This window comes from Saccopteryx leptura, chromosome 1 (genome assembly GCF_036850995.1).
Source record: "Saccopteryx leptura isolate mSacLep1 chromosome 1, mSacLep1_pri_phased_curated, whole genome shotgun sequence".
NCBI lineage: Eukaryota > Metazoa > Chordata > Mammalia > Chiroptera > Emballonuridae > Saccopteryx > Saccopteryx leptura.
The window spans coordinates 248,513,964-248,533,506 of NC_089503.1; the positions used below are offsets into that span (position 1 = coordinate 248,513,964).

A 19,543-nucleotide genomic window follows, 5' to 3' on the forward strand; every position below is an offset into this window, starting at 1 on the left:
CCCCTTTCTCTTTTACTGCTTCCCTAGACTGGCTCCTCTCCTCTTTCCCACACATCTGAGTTCAGGACCACCCTCCAACCATCTCATCCTTTCCAGACCCAATCCTTGTTCAGACGCTGGGAGGCTTAAATCAGAAGCTGCCCCCAAGAAGGCTCACTTAGCTAAGGAGGAACATTCCTCAGCTCCCTGCTCACCAGGGCCCTGGTTACAGCTAGAGAAACTTGAGGCAGCTAACAGGCAGGACTTACATGGAGCTCCAAGAGCATGGCTTGGCAGCCAGGCCCCAGCTAGTGGGTGGTCTACTTGGAAAGCAGTTTCAGGATAGAGGCTGGCTGGGGTCCCTGCCCACTCCCACAGTTTTCTGACTCTGAGGTTTGTGGTGGTGGATTCCTCCACTGTTTAGGCTGACTCAGCCCGGTGTGGCAGAAAGGCTGAAGTTCCCAGACAGTAAAGAAGGTAAGTCTTAGTTTCTCCATCCTAGGTGGATTGAGCCTCAAAGAGGGATGTTTCTGAGCTCAGGACACAGCAGGGAAATTGGCCTCGAAGACTGGGTTTGTGGCCCCTGAAGCTTGGCTGCCATGTATGTGTGTGATGTGTGTGTGTGTGTGTGTGTGTGTGTACACCCCCACCCCCCCCACCCCCGTCTCCCGGGACCTCAGCCTCCCTGTCTCCCACCCAGACCCAGCATCCCAACCACAGAGCTCTGGCTTAGCTTGCCAAATAATTGAAATGTAAACAGACCCCTGGGGCGGGGGTTCTCAGCTCATGCCACACAAACACAGACACACACACACACACACACACACACACGGAACAGACACTGCCACCCATACAAGGCTTAGCAGACAGGATCACATGCAGACCCACAGCCAACATGCTTACATACTCAGTTGTCATTCATACTCAGAGCTGCGCACATGGAGAGGGGCACTGTCAAAGTCACCACTCTTTAGAATAAAAAGGTAGCCCTGGCCGGTTGGCTCAGTGGTAGAGCCTCGGCCTGGCATGCAGGAGTCCCGGGTTCAATTTCTGGCCAGGGCACACAGGAGAGGCGCCCATCTGCTTCTCCACCCCTCCCCCTCTCCTTCCTCTCTGTCTCTCTCTTCCCCTCCCACAGCCAAGGCTCCATTGGAGCAAAGTTGGCCCAGGCGCTGAGGATGGCTCTATGGCCTCTGCCCCAGGCGCTTGAGTGGCTCTGGTCGCAACAGAGCGACGCCCCAGAGGGGCAGAGCATCGCCCCCTGGTGGGCGTGCCGGGTGGATCCCGGTCGGGCGTATGCGGGAGTCTGTCTGACTGCCTCCCCGTTTCTGGCTTCAGAAAAATACAAAAATACAAAAAAAAAAAAGGTCACAGCATCACACATTCTGTCCCATGCTCACAGCCATGCACACCCATGTTGATGGTCATGCTCCAAGTCCTGCATGATCATAACGTCAGCATCACACTCTCTACCCTTTGCCCTTCGAGGGGTGGTCCCTGCCCTTGTGCTAACCCTGTCACACATTGACCTGACAGGCTGGCTCCCATTTCCTCTAGGCCTTATTCTCCCCACTCTGCCGGTCCCAGTAGGGTGAGGTCCTTGGCAGATGAGGTTTCTGAAAGCAGAAGTGGCTGGCTGGTAGGTGAGGTCCCAGCAGATGAGGCCCCAGACTGGCCAGCTCATGGGAACCAAGAGGCTAGGCTGGTCACTCTCTGGTAGCTGGACTTCTGGTGCAGCCACCAGCAGGCCTTGCAGGACATCAGGACCCTGCTGAAGGATGGAGGCTACAGCGTCTCCTGCCAGCAGAAGTAACTCAGGTAGCGGGTATGGTCTTTGTCCAGCACTAGCAGATACTTGGCCAGCTCCTTGAGGCTCTAGAAGTTGTCCACGTGGATGAAGGTGTCGGGCAGCAAGAATTGTTTGTAGTTCCTCCTCCTGGGGCCCAACACCATGGCATGGTCCAGGCCTGCAGGACATTCTTTCACAGCTTCTCCATGAAGTAGCTGGGGTGCAAGCCAGGTAAAACTTCTACTGGTGTCATGGTCCAGCCACGACAAGTCTGTTACAGGGTCCTCAAACGGGAAAAGGTATGGAATTAAATAAATGATAGACAGAGAATTAAAGATATATACATAAAGATGGGTTCGGGGGGACCGCACGGCAAACAGTTTCTACTGCTCCTAAGCCGATGCAATGGCGGCCCCCAGAAGCACATCCGTCTTTATTCAGGGAAAAAAACATGGTCCATTAGCAATTCAATTGTTTCCAAGACAACTCAAAGACAACCCTCACCATAGCATTTAGATCTAACTTTACACCAATAAGAAACTAACTTCCAGCCTCTTCTGGAGAACATGGGTGGGATAAGCAATAATCAGGTATAGCTCTTTGTTAACTGGGCAGGTGAGATGGGTGGTTAGGCCCAGCACCTGCCCCCTGAATATAAAAACACCCTGTTTATATTTTGGTCCCCAACATACTGGGACAGCCACTCAGTCATTACCGTCTGGGGCAGTGGCTTGTGGGAGCACCTGTACATGTCCACGTTGCGATGAACTTAAAGCATCCGGTCGAGCCTGACCAGGCGGTGGCGCAATGGATAGAGGGTCGAACTGGGATGCGGAGGACCCAGGTTCGAGACCCCAAGGTCGCCAGCTTGAGCGCGGGCTCATCTGGTTTGAGCAAAGCTCACCAGCTTGGACCCAAGGTCGCTGGCTCAAGCAAAAGGTTACTCGGTCCGCTGAAGGCCCACAGTCAAGGCACAGATGAGAAAGCAATCAATGAACAACTAAGGTGTCGCACGTGCAACAAAAAACTAATGATTGATGCTTCTCATCTCTCCGTTCCTGTTTGTCTGTCCCTGTCTATCCCTTTCTCTGACTCTCTGTTTAAAAATAAATAAATAAATAAATAAAGGAAATTGTTTAAAAAAAAAAAAGCATCCGGTCGAATCCTTCCTCCAGTTGGACACCACTAAGGCCACCAACTCGATCTTGGCTGAGACGTTGGCCAGCTGGCCAGGCCACAGCTCAAGCTAACCGTGCCACGTGAAGATGTCCAAGTCTTTGCAGTAGGACGTGGTGGAACAGTAGTACCCATACAGGGCCTTCAGCTGTGGGCAGTGACTGGACAGCTCCAGACTGAACCAGACCCAGCACTGGCCGGACGGCCTTGGGAAAGCAGAAGCTGTGCCTGTGGTCGGTATCTACCTCAGGAGGATGTATGAGGCTGCACCCACCTGAGGGTACACGCTGTGGTTAACAGCCCACTGGCAGTTGACTGTGCTGGACCACAGCTCTGAGCAGCGGGATGCAGCTGCAGGGTGTTGACTGCCTATGTCCATGGCAGAGAAGCAAGAATGAGAGGGCAGGGGGCCCCGAGATGGCCTGGCAGGGCTTTGACCACTCATTAGGAGCTATGGTGACAGAGTCCATTATCAACTAAGGGGACTACATGGGCTCATGGGACACATGCAGGTAAGAGATGAAGCACATGGCCAAAAGCAGCTGCAACAGCACCCCAAGGAGATGATGGTGCCAGAGATATTGTGTCTTGGCCCAGCAGAGTGGATCTGTGGGTCAGAGCAGCTGGGAGGAGGAAGAGTGGAGGCAGTATCATTGGTAACAAAAATAATAACCCACACATAGAGGGTGCACAGGGTTACCAAAGTTAATATTCATGAGTCCCAAGGTAGGTAGGCACTGTTATGATTCCTGTTTTACAGATAAGAAAACTGAGGCCAGATGACTCAGAGTGAGGAAATGGCAGAGTTGGAATTTCAACAAAGACAGTCTGACTCAAGTCAACTTTTTCCTACCCACTAGGCAACTTGACTTCTCTATCTGGGAATGGGTTCTTATGGAAGGTGGGAAAGGTTCCAACAGCTCTTAAGCCTCACTTTGACCCTGTCCTTTCTCAGCTTCCCCAGACTCTTCCTCAATATGGGGAGAAGACAGAGTTGATTACAAGAGGCTCCCAGTGCACTGGAGGCTTAAATCTCAAGATCTGTCTGGGAAGGGCAAATGGGATTGGGTTCTTCTTTTTTCTTTTTCTTTTTTTAATTTTTATGTATTGATTTTGGAGAGAAAGGAGGGAAACATTATTTGTTGTTCCACTTATTTATGCATTCATTGGTTGATTCTTTTATGTGCCCTGACTGGGGATCGAACCCTCAACCTTGGTGTATAAGGATGACGCTCCAACCAACTGAGCTACCAGGCCAGTGTGGGATTTGGTTTTGAAAGTTATATAAGAGCTCACCAGGTAAAGTAGGAGTCAAGGAGAAGAGTGTTCCTGGCAGAGGAAACAGCCAATGCAACAGTCTGGAGATGAAAGAGAGCCTGGCATGTTTGCAGGGAGAGCAGAGAAAGTGCTAGGTGATGCCAGTGTGGACTTGATTTTATATTTACTGTATTTGGTGTTTTACATTCAGTAAGTGCTCAGAAACAGCTCCTCTGGGTCTGTGCTGGCTGATTTCCCTCAATTCCCAGTCTTTCCTGCCCCCATGGACGATCACACAGTCCTCCCAGACCCCAGTTCCCAACCAGTGGACTGGAAATCTAAGACCTTGGGCTTGCTGCCCTGGAACTTCCCGTCTCACAGATGATAAAACTGAGACCCAGAGAGACACATCTGTCTCTTGCCTAAATACACACAACTAGAGCCATTATGATCCAGAACCTTAACTCTCTCCTCTTAATGTAATCCCAAACTTCTCTCCCACTTCGTATGTAGAGCTCAAATCTATAGCCCGAAACTGTCCCATAGAACTTTCTGCACCATCCAATTCACTGGCCACTAGCCCGGCATAGCTACTGAGCCCTTGAAATGTGGCTGTTGTGTCTGAGGAGTGGAGATCTTCATGCTCATCTACACTTAACCATGGCTATTCTCTTCTATAAATCAAAAACAACTTGAAAATAAAAAGTAAAAATAAACCAAAAGCAGTGTCTGGTTCTCAATTCAATAACTGGAAAACTTTTAAGTACATTTGGAACACGTTGGATATGCAAATCGCCTTCTTCCACCATGTTTCATGGAGTCCAAGGACAGATCAAGTCTCTACAATGAAAGCTGAGTGTCTGTATTAGGTATGTTGGGATGAACACACCAAGACTTGGGGTGAAAAAGAGAATGAGGTGGCTCAGTGGACCAAGCGTTGACCTGGAATGCTGAGGTCCCCGGTTCAAAACCCTGGGCTTGCCTGGTCAAGGCACATATGGGAGTTGATGCTTCCTGCTCCTTCCCACCTTCTCCCTCTCCTTCTCTCTCTCTTTCTCTCTCCTCTAAAAAGAATAAATTAAAAAAAAATAATAAAAAGAATGAAAATATCTCAAGCCTGACCAGGCGGTGGCGCAGTGGATAGAGCAACAGACTGGGACACAGAGGACTCGGGTTCCAAACCCTGAGGTCACTGGCTTGAGCGCAGGCTCATCTGGTTTGAGCAAGGCTCACCAGCTTGAGCCCAAGGTCACTGGCTAGAGCAAGGGGTAATTCAGTCTGCTATAGCCCCCCCAAGTCAAGGTACATATGAGAAAGCCATCAATGAGAAACTAAGGTGTTGCAATGAAGAGTTGATGCTTCTCATCTCTCTCCCTTTTGGTCTTTGTGTCTCTCTGTCTCTGTCACCAAAAAAAACCCCACCATAAAACAAAAAAAAAACCTTCAGTAATGTTTATATTGATCACACATTGGAATAATACTAGTTTGTATGTGTTGGGTTAAAGAAAGTATATTATTAAATTAATTTAATAAAATATACTCCAGGTTGCCAAAACTTCATATGAAAATATGGCTACTAGAAAAATACTAACTATACATATTGCTTGCATTATATCCCTATTGGACAGTGTTTGTTGCTCTAGAATTTCTAAGAAATGAAAACTACTGAAATGAATTGTAATTTAAAATGCATTGACCTGGCTCTAGCTGGATAGCTTGGTTGGTCAGAGCATTGTCTCCCAACACAAAGGTTGTGGGGTTCAATCCCTGGTCAGGGAACATATAGGAACAGATCAGTGTTACTGTTTCTCTCTCTTCTCTTTCTCCCTTTCTTTCTCTCTAAAAATCAATAAATACAGAAAAATGTTTTTAAGTGTACCTGTGATGACAACAGCTAAGAGCACAAGCGCTTTTTTTTTTTTTTTTTTACAGAGAGAGAGTCAGAGAGAGGGACAGACAGACAGGGAGGAAGAGAGGTGAGAAACATCAATTCTTTATTATGGACCTTAGTTGTTCAATTGTTTTCTCACATGTGCCTTGACCAGGGGGCTACAGCAGAGTGAGTGACGCCTTGCTCAAACCAGCGACCTTGGGCTCAATCCAGCAACCTTTGGGCTCAAGCCAGCAATCATGGAGTCATGTCTATGATCCCACACTTAAGCCATTGACCCCTCACTCAAGCTGGTGAACCTGTGCTCAAGCCGGATGAGCCCGTGCTCAAGCTAGAGACCTGAGCACTAGGTCCTCTGCATCCTAGTCCGATGCTCTATCCACTGCACCACCACCTGGTCAGGCTAGAGCACAAGCTTTGAAAAAATAATAATAAATTGCCTGACCTGTGGTGGTGCAGTGGATAAAGTGTTGACCTGGAACAAAGAGGTCTCAGGTTGAAAACCAAGGGCTTGCCCAGTCAAGTCACATATGGGAGTTGATGCTTTCTGTCCCTACCCCCCCACCCCACCTTCTCTCTAAAATGATTAAATTAAAAAAGAAATAAACAAAAAATAATAATAATCATCCCTGGCCAGTTGGCTCAGTTGTAGAGTCTTGCTCCAGCGTGTAGATGTTCTGGGTTCAATTCCTGGTCAGAGCACACAGGAGAAGCGTCCATCTGCTTCTCCACCCCTCCTCCTCTCTTTCTTTTCCTCCTTTGGTAGTGGCTCGATTGCTTTGGTTTGAGGGACTTGGCTCCAGGTGCTGATGGCTGGTGGGGCCTCCTGCTTAGGCCTAAAAATAGCTCGGTTGCCAAGCAATGCCCAGATGGATAGAGCATCGTCCTGTAGGGGGCTTGCCCTGTGGACCTTGTGCAGATGCATGCTGCAGTTTGTCTGTCTCCCTCTTCTCACTAAAAAAAAAATAAACAAAAATAAAAATAAAGAAAAAATAATAAAGAAAAAATAAAATGCACCAATCTTAAGATATCCTTGCCTGACCAGGCGGTGGCGCAGTGGATAGAGCATCGGACTGGGATGCGGAAGGACCCAGGTTCAAGACCCCGGGGTTGCCAGCTTGAGCTTGGGCTCATCTGGCTTGAGCAAAAAGCTCACTAGCATGGACCCAAGGTCACTAGCTCGAGTGGGGGGGGTGTTAGTCAGTCTGCTGAAGGTCCGCAGTCATGGCACATATGAGAAAGCAATCAATGAACAACTACGGTGTCGCAACGAAAAACTGATGATTGATGCTTCTCATCTCTCTCCGTTCCTGTCTGTCTGTCCCTATCTATCCCTCTCTGACTCTCTCTCTCTGTCCCTGTAATAAATAAATAAATAAATAAATAAATAAATAAATAAAAATATACTCTGGATTGCTGACTTCATATTAAACAAGGATGTAAAATATCTCATTAATAATTTTCTATATTGATTACATATTGAGATAATGCACTGGATGTACTGGATGAAATAATAAATGTCATTAACATTAATTTTACTAGTATCTTTCTAATCTTTTTAAAAAGTTATTTATTGATTTTTAAGAGAAAGGAAGGGAGAGAGAGAGAGACATCAATTTGTTGTTCCACTTGTTTATGCACTCATTGGTTGATGGGATGACATTCTAACCACCTAAGCTACCTGGCCAGGTCTTTCTATTCTTTTTTTTTTTTTTTTTTGTAGCAGAGACAGAGAGAGTCAGAGAGAGGGACAGATAGGGACAGACAGACAGGAACAGAGAGAGATGAGAAACATCAATTCTTCTTTGCTGTTCCTTAGTTGTTCATTGATTGCTTTCTCATATGTGCCTTGACTGGGGGGCTACAGCAGACCAAGTGACCCCTTGCTCGAGCCAGCGACCTTCAGCTCAAGCTGGTGAGCCTTGCTCAAACCAGATGAGCCCGCGCTCAAACTGGCGAACTCGGGGTCTCGAACCTGGGTCCTCCACATCCCAGTCCTACGCTCTATCCACTGTACCACTACCTGGTCAGGCTCTTTCGAATTATTTTTAATATGGCTGCTAGAAAATCGAAAATTACAGCCTGACCAGGCAGTGGCACAGTGGATAGAGTGTTGGACTGGGATGTGAAGGACCCAGGTTTGAGACCCCAAGGTTGCAGGCTTGAGCACGGGCTCATCTGGCTTGAGCGTGGGATCATAGACATGACTCCATGGTCGCTGGCTTGAAGCCTCAGGTCCCTGGCTTGAGCCCAAGGTCTCTGCCTTGAGCGCAGGGTTACTTGCTCTGCTGTAGCCCCCCCCCCCCATCAAGGCACATATGAGAAAGCAATCAATGAACAACTAAGAAGCCACAACGAAGAATTGATGCTTCTCATCTCTCTCCTTGCCTGCCTCTCTGTCCCTATCTGTCCCCTCTCTGTCTTTCACACAAAAAAGAAAACAGAAAATTACATAGTGAAAGAAAAAAGTTTGTGGTTCCTAAAAAAGCTAAACATAGAATTGTTGTAAGGCACCAGAAAGCTGAAAAATTAATATTGATATTCTAGGAGAAAAGGTCAGGCTTTCCTGTCCCATCCTTCCTTTAGGGAGGGGAGGGAGAAGAATGTAGAAGTTTCTGGCTTACAAGAACAATGGGTCATTTAGTTTTAAATCTAAAATAAAGGTTAACCGAGAAACTTCTTCTTTTTCAATAGGAGACAGAATTTACATACCACCTTACATTGATTGTAGTTCCTCCCCTTCCTGGAATCTTTTTTTTTTTTTTTAATTTTATTTATTCATTTTTAGAGAGGAGAGAGAGAGGGAGAGAGAGGAGAGAAAGACAGAGAGAGAGAAGGGGGAAGAGCTGGAAGCATCAACTCCCATATGTGCCTTGACCAGGCAAGTCCAGGGTTTCGAACCGGCGACCTCAGCATTTTCAGGTCGATGCTTTATCCACTGCGCCACCACAGGTCAGGCCAACCCTTCCTGGAATCTTGAGAGTAAAATACCTCTAGGCAAAGGAGGGAAGATGAACCTTAAAAGATTTGTAAACATCTTTGAGTGTGTTACCTTGAAAGTCTTAATGTTTCTGTATATCCCCTAAACAAATGTTGTGTTCTTGTGCCATGATGTCATGCTCTCCCCTGCCCATGTGTGATATAAACAGCCCCTGAAATATTTTAGGGGCTTGTACACGATTTGGGTCTGCTGCCTCGTGTCAGCCATATGCGGCTGGCATATTTAATAAATCTCCTTTAATAAAACTCTTCAAAATTCATCTGGACTTGGGTCTCTACATAAACCCGATGGAGTGAGGTACAGTACTTTTCAGAATCTGAGGTACAGTACTTTATAACATATGAGGGTTTATCTGGGATCCAGTGTTTTATGTCACTGGGTAGAGACACCCCAAATCGGCTGGACTCTCTGGGGAGCTGCCCGACCTGCTTGAATCTCGAGGAGAGGCGCCACCTGAGACGTTCCAGGGCTCCTGGGTTTCCTGTGGGTCCGGACAGTTCTCCAGTAGATGCCTCCTGGTTCCCAAATTCAACAATTTGGACAATTCGGCAGAGAAATCAAGGAGGTAGGTAAGGCAACTCTTTGGCTTTACTGAATTCTAGCTTTCCTCTGAATTCTCGCTTTCGCTTTCCTGTTTGGGACTAGAAGTAGGAAGAGTGGATTTGGGGGCTTTGCTGAGTTGTGACTACGGGGAGTGGAACTCCAGTGGTGTAGGTAGGGCCTTCAGAACTACTTTGCTGTTTGTAACTAGTCTATAGTCTATCTGGATTTGGGGTATCACGTGGGGATTAGACGTGGTCTCACTCACGTGATATGCTCTCCAAGACCGAGACGTCGGTGGGGAGTTTCTTGGTCCTGTCCAGGTTTTGGTGGGGGACATTTGATTATACTCTGGGAGGATGATTAGTGGGGATTGGGTCCTGCTTCAGGCTCTTGGGATATCTGCTCACACTTTAGAAGGACATTAGTGGGAACCGAGTGGACCAGGTCCACCAGTTCTGCTGCGGGACTTCAGAGACATCAGTTTCTCTAAGAGAGGCATTAGTAGGGACTTCATCCTGCCCAGAACTTCCAGAGGTGTCTAGCTGTGCTCTCAGTAAAATGGCATCAGTGGGGACAATTGTTTCTTCTCTGGAAAAGACATTAATGGAGATTTGGTCTGTCTAGAATTAGTCAGTCTCACATCGCACTGAATCAATGGAGGCTGAGCTAACCTGGATTGATTAATCTCACTCACCTCGGAATTCCAGAGTCTTCTCTTTGTATTTATTTATCCAGATCTCAGTCTTTGTTTTTAATGTGTCTGTCTAGAAACCCCTGGTTTAAAGGAATCTCTGGTGCCGTGGCCTGTGTGCACCTGAGAGGCCACGAGGGAGCGCCCTTCCCTTGTCTATGAAGCATTGTCTTTGTTTGTCAAAATATTTGGTATTGGCCCTGGCCGGTTGGCTCAGTGGTAGAGCATCGGCCTGGCATGCAGGAGTCCCAGGTTCGATTCCCGGCCAGGGCACACAGGAGAAGCGCCCATCTGCTTCTCCAACCCTCCCCCTCTCCTTCCTCTCTTGTCTTTCTTTTCCCCCTCCCACAGCAAAGGCTCCATTGGAGCAAAGTTGGCCTGGGTGCTGAGGATGGCTCCATGGCCTCTGCCTCAAGCGCTAGAATGGCCCTGGTTGCAACAGAGCAATGCCCCAAATGGGCAGAGCATCATCCCCAGGTGGGCGTGCTGGGTGGATCTCAGTCGGGCGCATGCAGGAGTCTGTCTGACTGCCTCCCCGTTTCCAACTTCAGAAAAATACAAAAAAAAAAAAAAATCCGGTATTATTCTAATTGAAATAAAGCGCACTCATGATTTGTTTGTATATGTGAAGTCCTTTGTTTAATGTCTAAATGTGTCTGTTTTAAGGCCTGGCTTGAGTTTTGTGTCAAAATTGGATGTTTCTGACTAAAAAGCAATCTTAAGTGGCGAATTGTTGTTCTCTTTGTTCTCAAATTCTAGCTTCAGGGCACTCTATCTGATTTCTCCCCTGAAGAAATTATTCTCTTCTGTAGGCTTCTTCCCTTGGTTTTGTGTAATAATTAATACCTCAATAGTCAAACACCCTTTTATTCCAGGTGCTAGTTAATTATCTATCTCATCTTTCTTGTTTTTACTAGTGCACTAATTCTTATATTCTCCTGTAACAAGTTTCAGTTTTGTAATAGGTGTCGCCAGCTGGACCTTTTAATCCCCAGATAGTAAGAAAAGTCTGGAATATCATAACTGAGGATCCAGGCTGTCCCGATCAGTTTCCATACTTTAATCAATAGCTAAATTTAACAATAAATCTGCCTCAGCGACTTAAAGTCTTGCTCAATACAGAACGGGTGTCACGTCTTCTTGGTCAAGCCAAAATTGAGTCAGAAACAGAAAAAAGAATGGCTAAAGCCATTCTTGGAGTAGCAGCCCTCCAAGAGACAAACTTTTTTAAGGATAAGAAACCCCCAAGGGAGTGAAATAAAGAAGGGGAAGAAGGAAGCGATTCGAAAGGGACTAGAGCTCCCTTAGGAAAAGATCAGTGTTCGTATTACAATAGGGAATACGCCCAGGAAAGTGTTTCTCCAGCCTCTAGGGAAAGGGCTGGCAAGCAAAAGATTTATTTATTTTTTTTTATTTCTTTGAATTTTTATAAGAGTTTATTTGAGCCATACTGATGACATATGCTGGGGAGAAAGATCTCAGATGCTCTGAAGAATAACAGTGTTGCAGCTTTTTATTTTATTTTATTATTATTAAATTTAATGCAGTGACATTGATAAATCAGGGTATATATGTTGAGAGAAAACTTCTCCAGATTATTTTGACATTTGATTATACTGCATACCCCTCACCCAAAGTCAAATTGCCTTCTGTCACCTTCTATCTGGTTTTCTTTGTGCCCTTCCCCTCCCCCACCCCCTCTCTCTCCTTCCTCGCCCGACCCCCCCCCACCCCCCCACCCCCGTTACCATCACATTCTTGTCCATGTCTCTGAGTCTCATTTTTTTGTCCCATCTATGTATGGATTTATATAGTTCTTAGTTTTTTCTGATTTACTTATTTCACTCCATATAATGTTATCAAGGTCCATCCATGTTATTGCAAATGATCCGATGTCATCATTTCTTATGGCTGAGTAGTATTCCATAGTATATATGTACCAAAGCTTTTTAATCCACTCGTCCTCTGACGGACACTTGGGTTGTTTCCAGATCTTCGCTATTGTGAACAATGCTGCCACAAACATGGGGGTGCATTTCTCCTTTTGGAGCAGTTCTATGGTGTTCTTGGGGTATATTCCTAAAAGTGGGATAGCTGGGTCAAAAGGCAGTTCGATTTTCAATTTTTTGAGGAATCTCCATACTGTTTTCCACAGTGGCTGCACCAGTCTGCATTCCCACCAGCAGTGCAGGAGGGTTCCCTTTTCTCCACAGCTTCGCCAGCACTTATTCTGTGTTGTTTTGCTGATGAGCGCCATTCTGACTGGTGTGAGGTGATATCTCATTGTGGTTTTAATTTGCATTTCTGTAATGATTAGTGATGTTGAGCATTTTTTCATATGCCTATTGGCCATCTGTATGTCCTCTTTGGAGAAGTGTCTATTCATTTCTTTTTCCCATTTTTTGATTGGATTGTTTGTCTTCCTGGTATTGAGTTTTATAAGTTCTTTATAAATTTTGGTTATTAACCCCTTATCAGAAGTATTGTCAAATATGTTCTCCCATTGTGTAGTTTGTCTTTTTATTCTGTTCTTATTGTCTTTAGCTGTGCAAAAGCTTTTTAGTTTGATAAAGTCCCATTTGTTTATCCTGTCTTTTATTTCACTTCCCGTGGAGAAAAATCGGCAAATATATCGCTGCGAGAGAGGTCGGAGAGCTTACTGCCTATGTTTTCTTCTAAGATGCTTATGGTTTCACAACTTACATTTAAGTCTTTTATCCATTTTGAGTTTATTTTTGTGAATGGTGTAAGTTGGTGGTCTAGTTTCATTTTTTTTGCAGGTAGCTATCCAATTTTCCCAACACCATTTATTAAAGAGGCTGTCTTTACTCCATTGTATGCTTTTACCTCCTTTGTCAAATATCAGTTGTCCATAGAGCTGTGGGTTTATTTCTGGGTTCTCTGTTCTGTTCCATTGATCTATATGCCTGTTCTTATGCCAGTACCTGGCTGTTTTGAGTACAATGGCCTTGTAGTATAACTTGATATCAGGAAGTGTGATACCTCCCACTTTATTCTTCTTTTTTAAGATTGCTGAGGCTATTCGTGTTCTTTTTGGTTCCATATAAATTTTTGGAATATGTGATCTATATCTTTGAAGTATGTCATTGTTGTTTTAATTGGTATTGCATTGAATTTATAGATTGCTTTAAGTAATATAGACATTTTAATGATGTTTATTCTTCCTAACCATGAGCACGGTATATGCTTCCACTTGTTTGTATCTTCCTTGATTTCTTTTATCAATGTTTTATAATTTTCCGAGTACAAGTCTTTAGTCTCCTTGGTTAAATTTACCCCTAGGTACTTTATTATTTTGGTTGTAATAGTGAAGGGGATTGTTTCCTTAATTTCTCTTTCTGACTGTTCATTGTTGGCATATAAAAATGCCTCTGATTTCTGAGTATTAATTTTATATCCTGATACTTTGTTGAATTCATTTATCAGGTCCAGTAGTTTTTTGACTGAGACTTTAGGGTTTTCTATATACAATATCATATCATCTGCAAATAATGATAGTTTTACTTCTTCTTTTCCAACTTGAATGCCTTTTATTTCTTCTTTTGTCTGATTGCTGTGGCTTGGACTTCCAGGACTTTGTTGAATAAGAGTGGTGAAAGGGGGCACCCTTGCCTTGTTCCTGATCCTAAGGGGACTGCTTTTAATTTTTGCCCATTGAGTATGATGTTGGCTGTGGGTTTGTCATAGATGGCTTTTATCATGTTAGGTATGTTCCCTGTATTCCCACTTTGCTGAGAGTTTTGATCATGAACGGGTGCTGGATTTTATCAAATGCTTTTTCTGCATCTATTGAAATTATCATGTGGTTTTTCTCCTTCTTTTTGTTTATGTGATGAATCACATTGATTGATTTGCCAATATTGTACCAGCCTTGCCTTCCCAGAATAAATCCCACTTGATCATGGTGTATGATTTTTTCCATATATTGTTGGATCCGGTTTGCTAATATTTTGTTGAGGATTTTAGCATCTATATTCAACAGGGATATTGGTCTATAATTTTCTTTCTTTGTGGTGCCTTTGCCTGGTTTTGGAATCAGAATTATGCTCCCTTCATAAAAGGAGCGTGGAAGTCTTCCTTCCTCTTGAATTTTTTGAAATAGCTTGAGGAGGATAGGAGTTCGTTCTTCTTTGAATATTTGGTAGAATTCAGTTGTGAAGCCATCAGGCCCTGGACTTTTCTTTGTTGGGAGTTTTTTGATAACTGTTTCTTTATTTTTATTTTTATTTTCTTTTGATAACTGTTTTGATCTCATTTGGTGTTATTTAGGTCTGTTTAGGTTTTCTGATTCTTCCAGATTGATTTTTGGAAGATTGTATGTTTCAAGGAATTTGTCCATTTCATCTAGGTTGTCTAGCTTTTTGGCATACAGTTCTTCATAGTATTTTCTTACAATATTTTGTATTTCTGTTGTGTCAGTTGTTATTTCTCCATTCTTATTTCTAATTTTATTTATTTGAGTCCTCTCTCTTTTTTCCTTGGTGAGTCTAGTTAAAGGTTCATCGATCTTGTTTACTTTTTCTTTTTTTTCTTTTTTCTTTTTTTTCTTTTTTATTTTTTATTTATTCATTTTAGAGAGGAGAGGGAGAGAGAAAGGAGAGACAGAGAGAGAGAAGGAGGGAGGAGCTGGAAGCATCAACTCCCATATGTGCCTTGACCAGGCAAGCCCAGGGTTTCGAACCGACGACCTCAGCATTTCCAGGTCGATGGTTTATCCACTGCGCCACCACAGGTCAGGCCTTGTTTACCTTTTCAAAGAACCAGCTCCTAGTTTCATTGATCCTCTGTATTGTTTGTTTAACCTCTATGTCATTTATTTCTGCTCTGATCTTTATTATTTCCTTCCTTCTACTACATTTGGGCTTTACTTGCTGTTCTTTTTCTAGTTCTTTTAGATGCAGGGTTAAGTTGTTTATTTGAGCCTTTTCTAGTTTCTTAAAGTGTGCCTGTAGTGCTATGAACTTCCCTCTCAGTACTGCTTTTGCTGTGTCCCATAGATTTTGAGTTGTTGTATGCTCATTGTCATTTGTTTCTAGGAATTTTTTTATTTCTTCTTTGATCTCATTCTTAATCCATTTGTTATTTAACAACCTGCTATTTAGTTTCCATGTGTTTGAGAGTTTTGGAGCTTTTCTGTTGTGGTTCATTTCTAGTTTCATGCCATTATGATCAGAGAAAGTCCTTGATATGATTTCAGTCTTCTTAAATTTGTTGAGACCACTTTTGTGCCCTAACATGTGGTCTATCCTAGAGAATGTACCATGAACACTTGAAAAGAATGTATATTCTGCTGCTTTAGGGTGAAAGGTTCTGAAGATATCTATTAAATCGAGTTGATCTAGTGTGTCCTTTAAGTCTGCTGTTGCTTTGTTAATTTTCTTTCTTGAGGATCTGTCTAGTGATGTTAGTGGGGTATTGAAATCCCCTACTATTATAGTATTGCTGTTGATCTCGCCCTTTAAATCCATCAAAGTCTGCTTTATATATTTAGGTGCTCCCATATTAGGTGCGTAGATATTTATAACAGTTATATCTTCCTGTTGGATTGCTCCCTTTATCATTATGTAGTGACCTTCTTTATCTCTTACTATAGTCTTTGTTTTAAAGTCCATTTTGTCTGATATAAGTATTGCTACCCCAGCTTTTTTTTCATTTCCATTTGCGTGAAATATTTTTTTCCATCCTTTTACCTTCAGTGTATATGCATCTTTTGTTTTAAGGTGTGTCTCTTGTAGACAGCATATGTATGGGTCCTGTTTTCTTATCCATGCAGCTACCCTATGTCTTTTGATCGGATCATTTAATCCATTTACATTTAAGGTTATTATTGATATGTAATTGTTTATTGCCATTTTATTCTTTAAAATTGTATTGCTGCTTGGCTGGGAGGTGGCGCACTGGATAGAGCATTGGACTGGGATGTAGAGGACCCAGGTTCGAGACCTTGAGGTCACCAGCTTAAGCGTGGGCTCATCTGGTTTGAGCAAAGCTCGCCAGCCTGGACCCAAGGTCACGGGCTCAAGCAAGGGGTTATTCCATCTGCTGAAGGTCCATGGTCAAGGCACATATGAGAGAGCAATCAATGAACAACTAAAGTGCCACAATGAAAAACTGATGATTGATGCTTCTCATCTCTCTCCATTCTTATCTGTCTGTCCCTCCCTATCCCTCTCTCTGAATCTGTCTCTGTCTCTGAAAAAAACCAAAACAAAACTGTATTCCTCTTTTGCTATATTCTTTTTCTCCTTTGATCTGTTTACAACAGGCCCCTTAGCATTTCTTGCAGCCTTGGTTCGGTTGTAGTGAATTCCTTGAGTTTTTTTTTTATTTTGTCTGGAAAGCTTTTTCTTTCTCCTTCAATTTTAAATGATAGCCTTGCTGGATAAAGTAGTCTTGGTTGTAGGCTCTTGTTCTGCATTACTTTGAATATTTCTTGCCATTCCCTTCTGGCCTCAAGTGTTTCTGTTGAGAAGTCGGAAGTCATCCTTATGGGGGCTCCTTTGTAGGTGATAGTCTTTTTTTCTCTAGCAGCTTTTAATATTTTCTCTTTATCACTTAGTTTTGGTATTTTAATTATGATGTGTCTTGGAGTAGATTTCTTTGGGTTTCTCTTTAATGGAGTTCTCTGTGCTTCTTTTTTTTTTTTTTTTTTTTTTACAGAGACAGAGAGAAAGTCAGAGAGAGGGATAGATAGGGACAGACAGAACAGAGAGAGATGAGAAGCATCAATCAGTTTCTCGTTGCGACACCCTAGCTGTTCACTGACCACTTTCTCACATGTGCCCTGACTGCGGGCCTCCAGCAGACCAAGCGACCCCTTGCTCGAGCCAGCGACCCTGGGTCCAAGCTGGTGAGCTTTAGCTCAAACCAATTGAGCCCATGCTCAAGCTGGCGACCTCGGGGTCCCGAATCTGGGTCCTTGGCATCCCAGTTCGACACTCTATCCACTGCGCCACCGCCTGGTCAGGCTCTCTGTGCTTCTTGAACTTGTGAGATGTTTTCCTGCCTTAATTGAGGGAAATTTTCAGCTATGATATGTTTGAACAAAATCTCTATCCCTTGTTCTTTCTCTTCTTCTTCAGGAACCCCTATGATGCAAATGTTATTTCTCTTCATGTTGTCACAGAGCTCTCTTAGAGTTTCCTCTGACTTTTTGAGTCTCTTTTCTTTTTTTCTGCTCTGCTTCCATGCCTTTATTTATCTTGTCCTCTAACTCGCTGATTCGATCCTCAGCTTCATCCATCCTGCTTTTAATTCCTTCCATTGTGTTCTTCATTTCTGATATTCTTTTTTTTAATAGCTTATTTATTGATTTTTTTTTTTAGAGAGAGAGGAGTGAGAGAGAGAGACAGAGAGAGAGAGAAGGGGGAGGAGCAGGAAGCATCAACTCCCATATGTGCCTTAACCAGGCAAGCCCAAGGTTTCGAACCGGCGACCTCAGTGTTCCAGGTCGACGCTTTATCCCACTGCGCCACCACAGGTCAGGCCCATTTCTGATATTGTATTTGTCATTTCTGACTGATTCCTTTTTATTATTTCAATGTTCTTTTTTATATTTACTATCTCTTTTTTTTTTTTTGCTATCTCTTTATTTAGGTGTTCATAATGATCATCTATTGTTGTTCTAATATCTTTGAGAATCCTAACAATAGTTATTTTAAACTCTGCATCTGGTAATTTGGTTATATCTGACTCATTCAGGTCCTTTTCTGGGGATTTCTCTCGATTCATTTGTGTTGCATTTCTCTGCTTTCTCATTTTGTCTGTGTAAACGAAAGTTTTGGCCACTGGAGTCCACTGGGTGGGGTCTCTGTGTTTCCTAGATGTGGTCTGTCTGCAGGCCCACCACCCCCTCTGCTCTTGCTGCCTAGGGCGTTCGGGTATGGGCATTGCTGGTGCCCGCCCACTGGGGTTGTTGCTGTGGTTTCCACCTCTCCTTCACAGGAGTGGCTGTGATCACGTGCTCGGGTGTGCAAGCCTTTTTGGCTTTGGCCTTCGCCCCGCCCCCGCGGGTGGCATTATGCTCGGCCTTGAGGGCAGGGGTGAGCACCTTTGCTCAGCTGTGGGTCTCCACCTGATTTTGGGCAGGAGGGGCCCGCTTGTGGGATGGCTGCAAGCCTTGGCTCCACAGGCTGGGCCCGACTGCTTGCCCACGCTCAGTAGCAAGACTCCACCTGTTCTGGGCTTTTGGCTCCATCCCCGCGGGAGGAGCTGGCTTCCAAGTCAGACCACAAGCCTTGGTTCCATGGGTGGGGCAGGGCTGTGCTCCTGAGCCCTTGCTCAAGGGAGGGTCTCTGCCCCTTCCGGGGCTCCTGCCCTTCCCCCACAGGCTGGATTGCAGGCGGCCCGCAGCTGGGCTTGACCACTTTTGCACGTCCCCTCCTCCCCAGCCGGGCAAGACTGAACTCACACCTGGGCCTCAGTGGTGGCCAACTGGCTTCTGCCCTTGCCGACAGAACCACGCTTCCGCATCCCGCTGCCGCCCACCCTCAGGCGAGCCCTTAGCCGTGTGGATGGGGGCGCTGCAGCTCAGACCCTAACACTCACTACTGTAGTCCCGAAAGCTCCCTCCTTCTAAGCGACTCTGCTCTGAGTGCCGCAGGAGAGCTTGTTTGCCTGGTGTCCTGCTTCCCTTTGCTGGTATTACTGTTTCCAGGGGAAATATTCACTTCAGATTTGGAGAGTGACTCATCCCAGGGGTTAGGGTGGCTGTCTCTCAAAATGTTTCTCCCCATGCCTCCTAGATTACACTCTCTTCCTGCTACTCCAGTCCTCTCCTCTCTCCCCATCCCCCGGAGTCCCGGGTAAGTGGTTGTGAGAGAGGTTTTCTGCGTGGTCCCTTTAAGAAGAATCCTGGGTCTGAGAAATCAGTCTCTTTCTCACAAACAGTATCCTGTCTTGTTTCCAGCTAAATACTGCCCATATGCCTCTTCTAGGCTCTGGGGCTGCAGGCTGGGGCTTTGTTCCTGGGACTCAGGACCCTCCCCTCTCTGCTAAACTCACTTCCTGCCATGCAACTCTCTCCCAGCTGCCGTTCGCTTCGGGGAGCTGGGCAGCCCTCTCTGCATTTCCGCTTTTCCTACCAGTCTCAGTGTGGCTTCTTCAGTGTTCCTTGATTTAAGAGTCCTCTTAGTTTAGTCCAAAGTTGGTTTTTTCAGATGATGGTTCTTAGAATTTGTTTGTAATCCACTTTGG

General features: G+C 44.7%; 1 pseudogene; it reads right to left on the bottom strand.

Annotated features, from left to right (window-relative positions):
* Nucleotides 1–1,659: 1,659 nt before the first annotated feature.
* The window catches only part of LOC136388262 (3-galactosyl-N-acetylglucosaminide 4-alpha-L-fucosyltransferase FUT3-like), a 28,870-nt pseudogene continuing 10,986 nt past the window's right edge, over nucleotides 1,660–19,543 (bottom strand).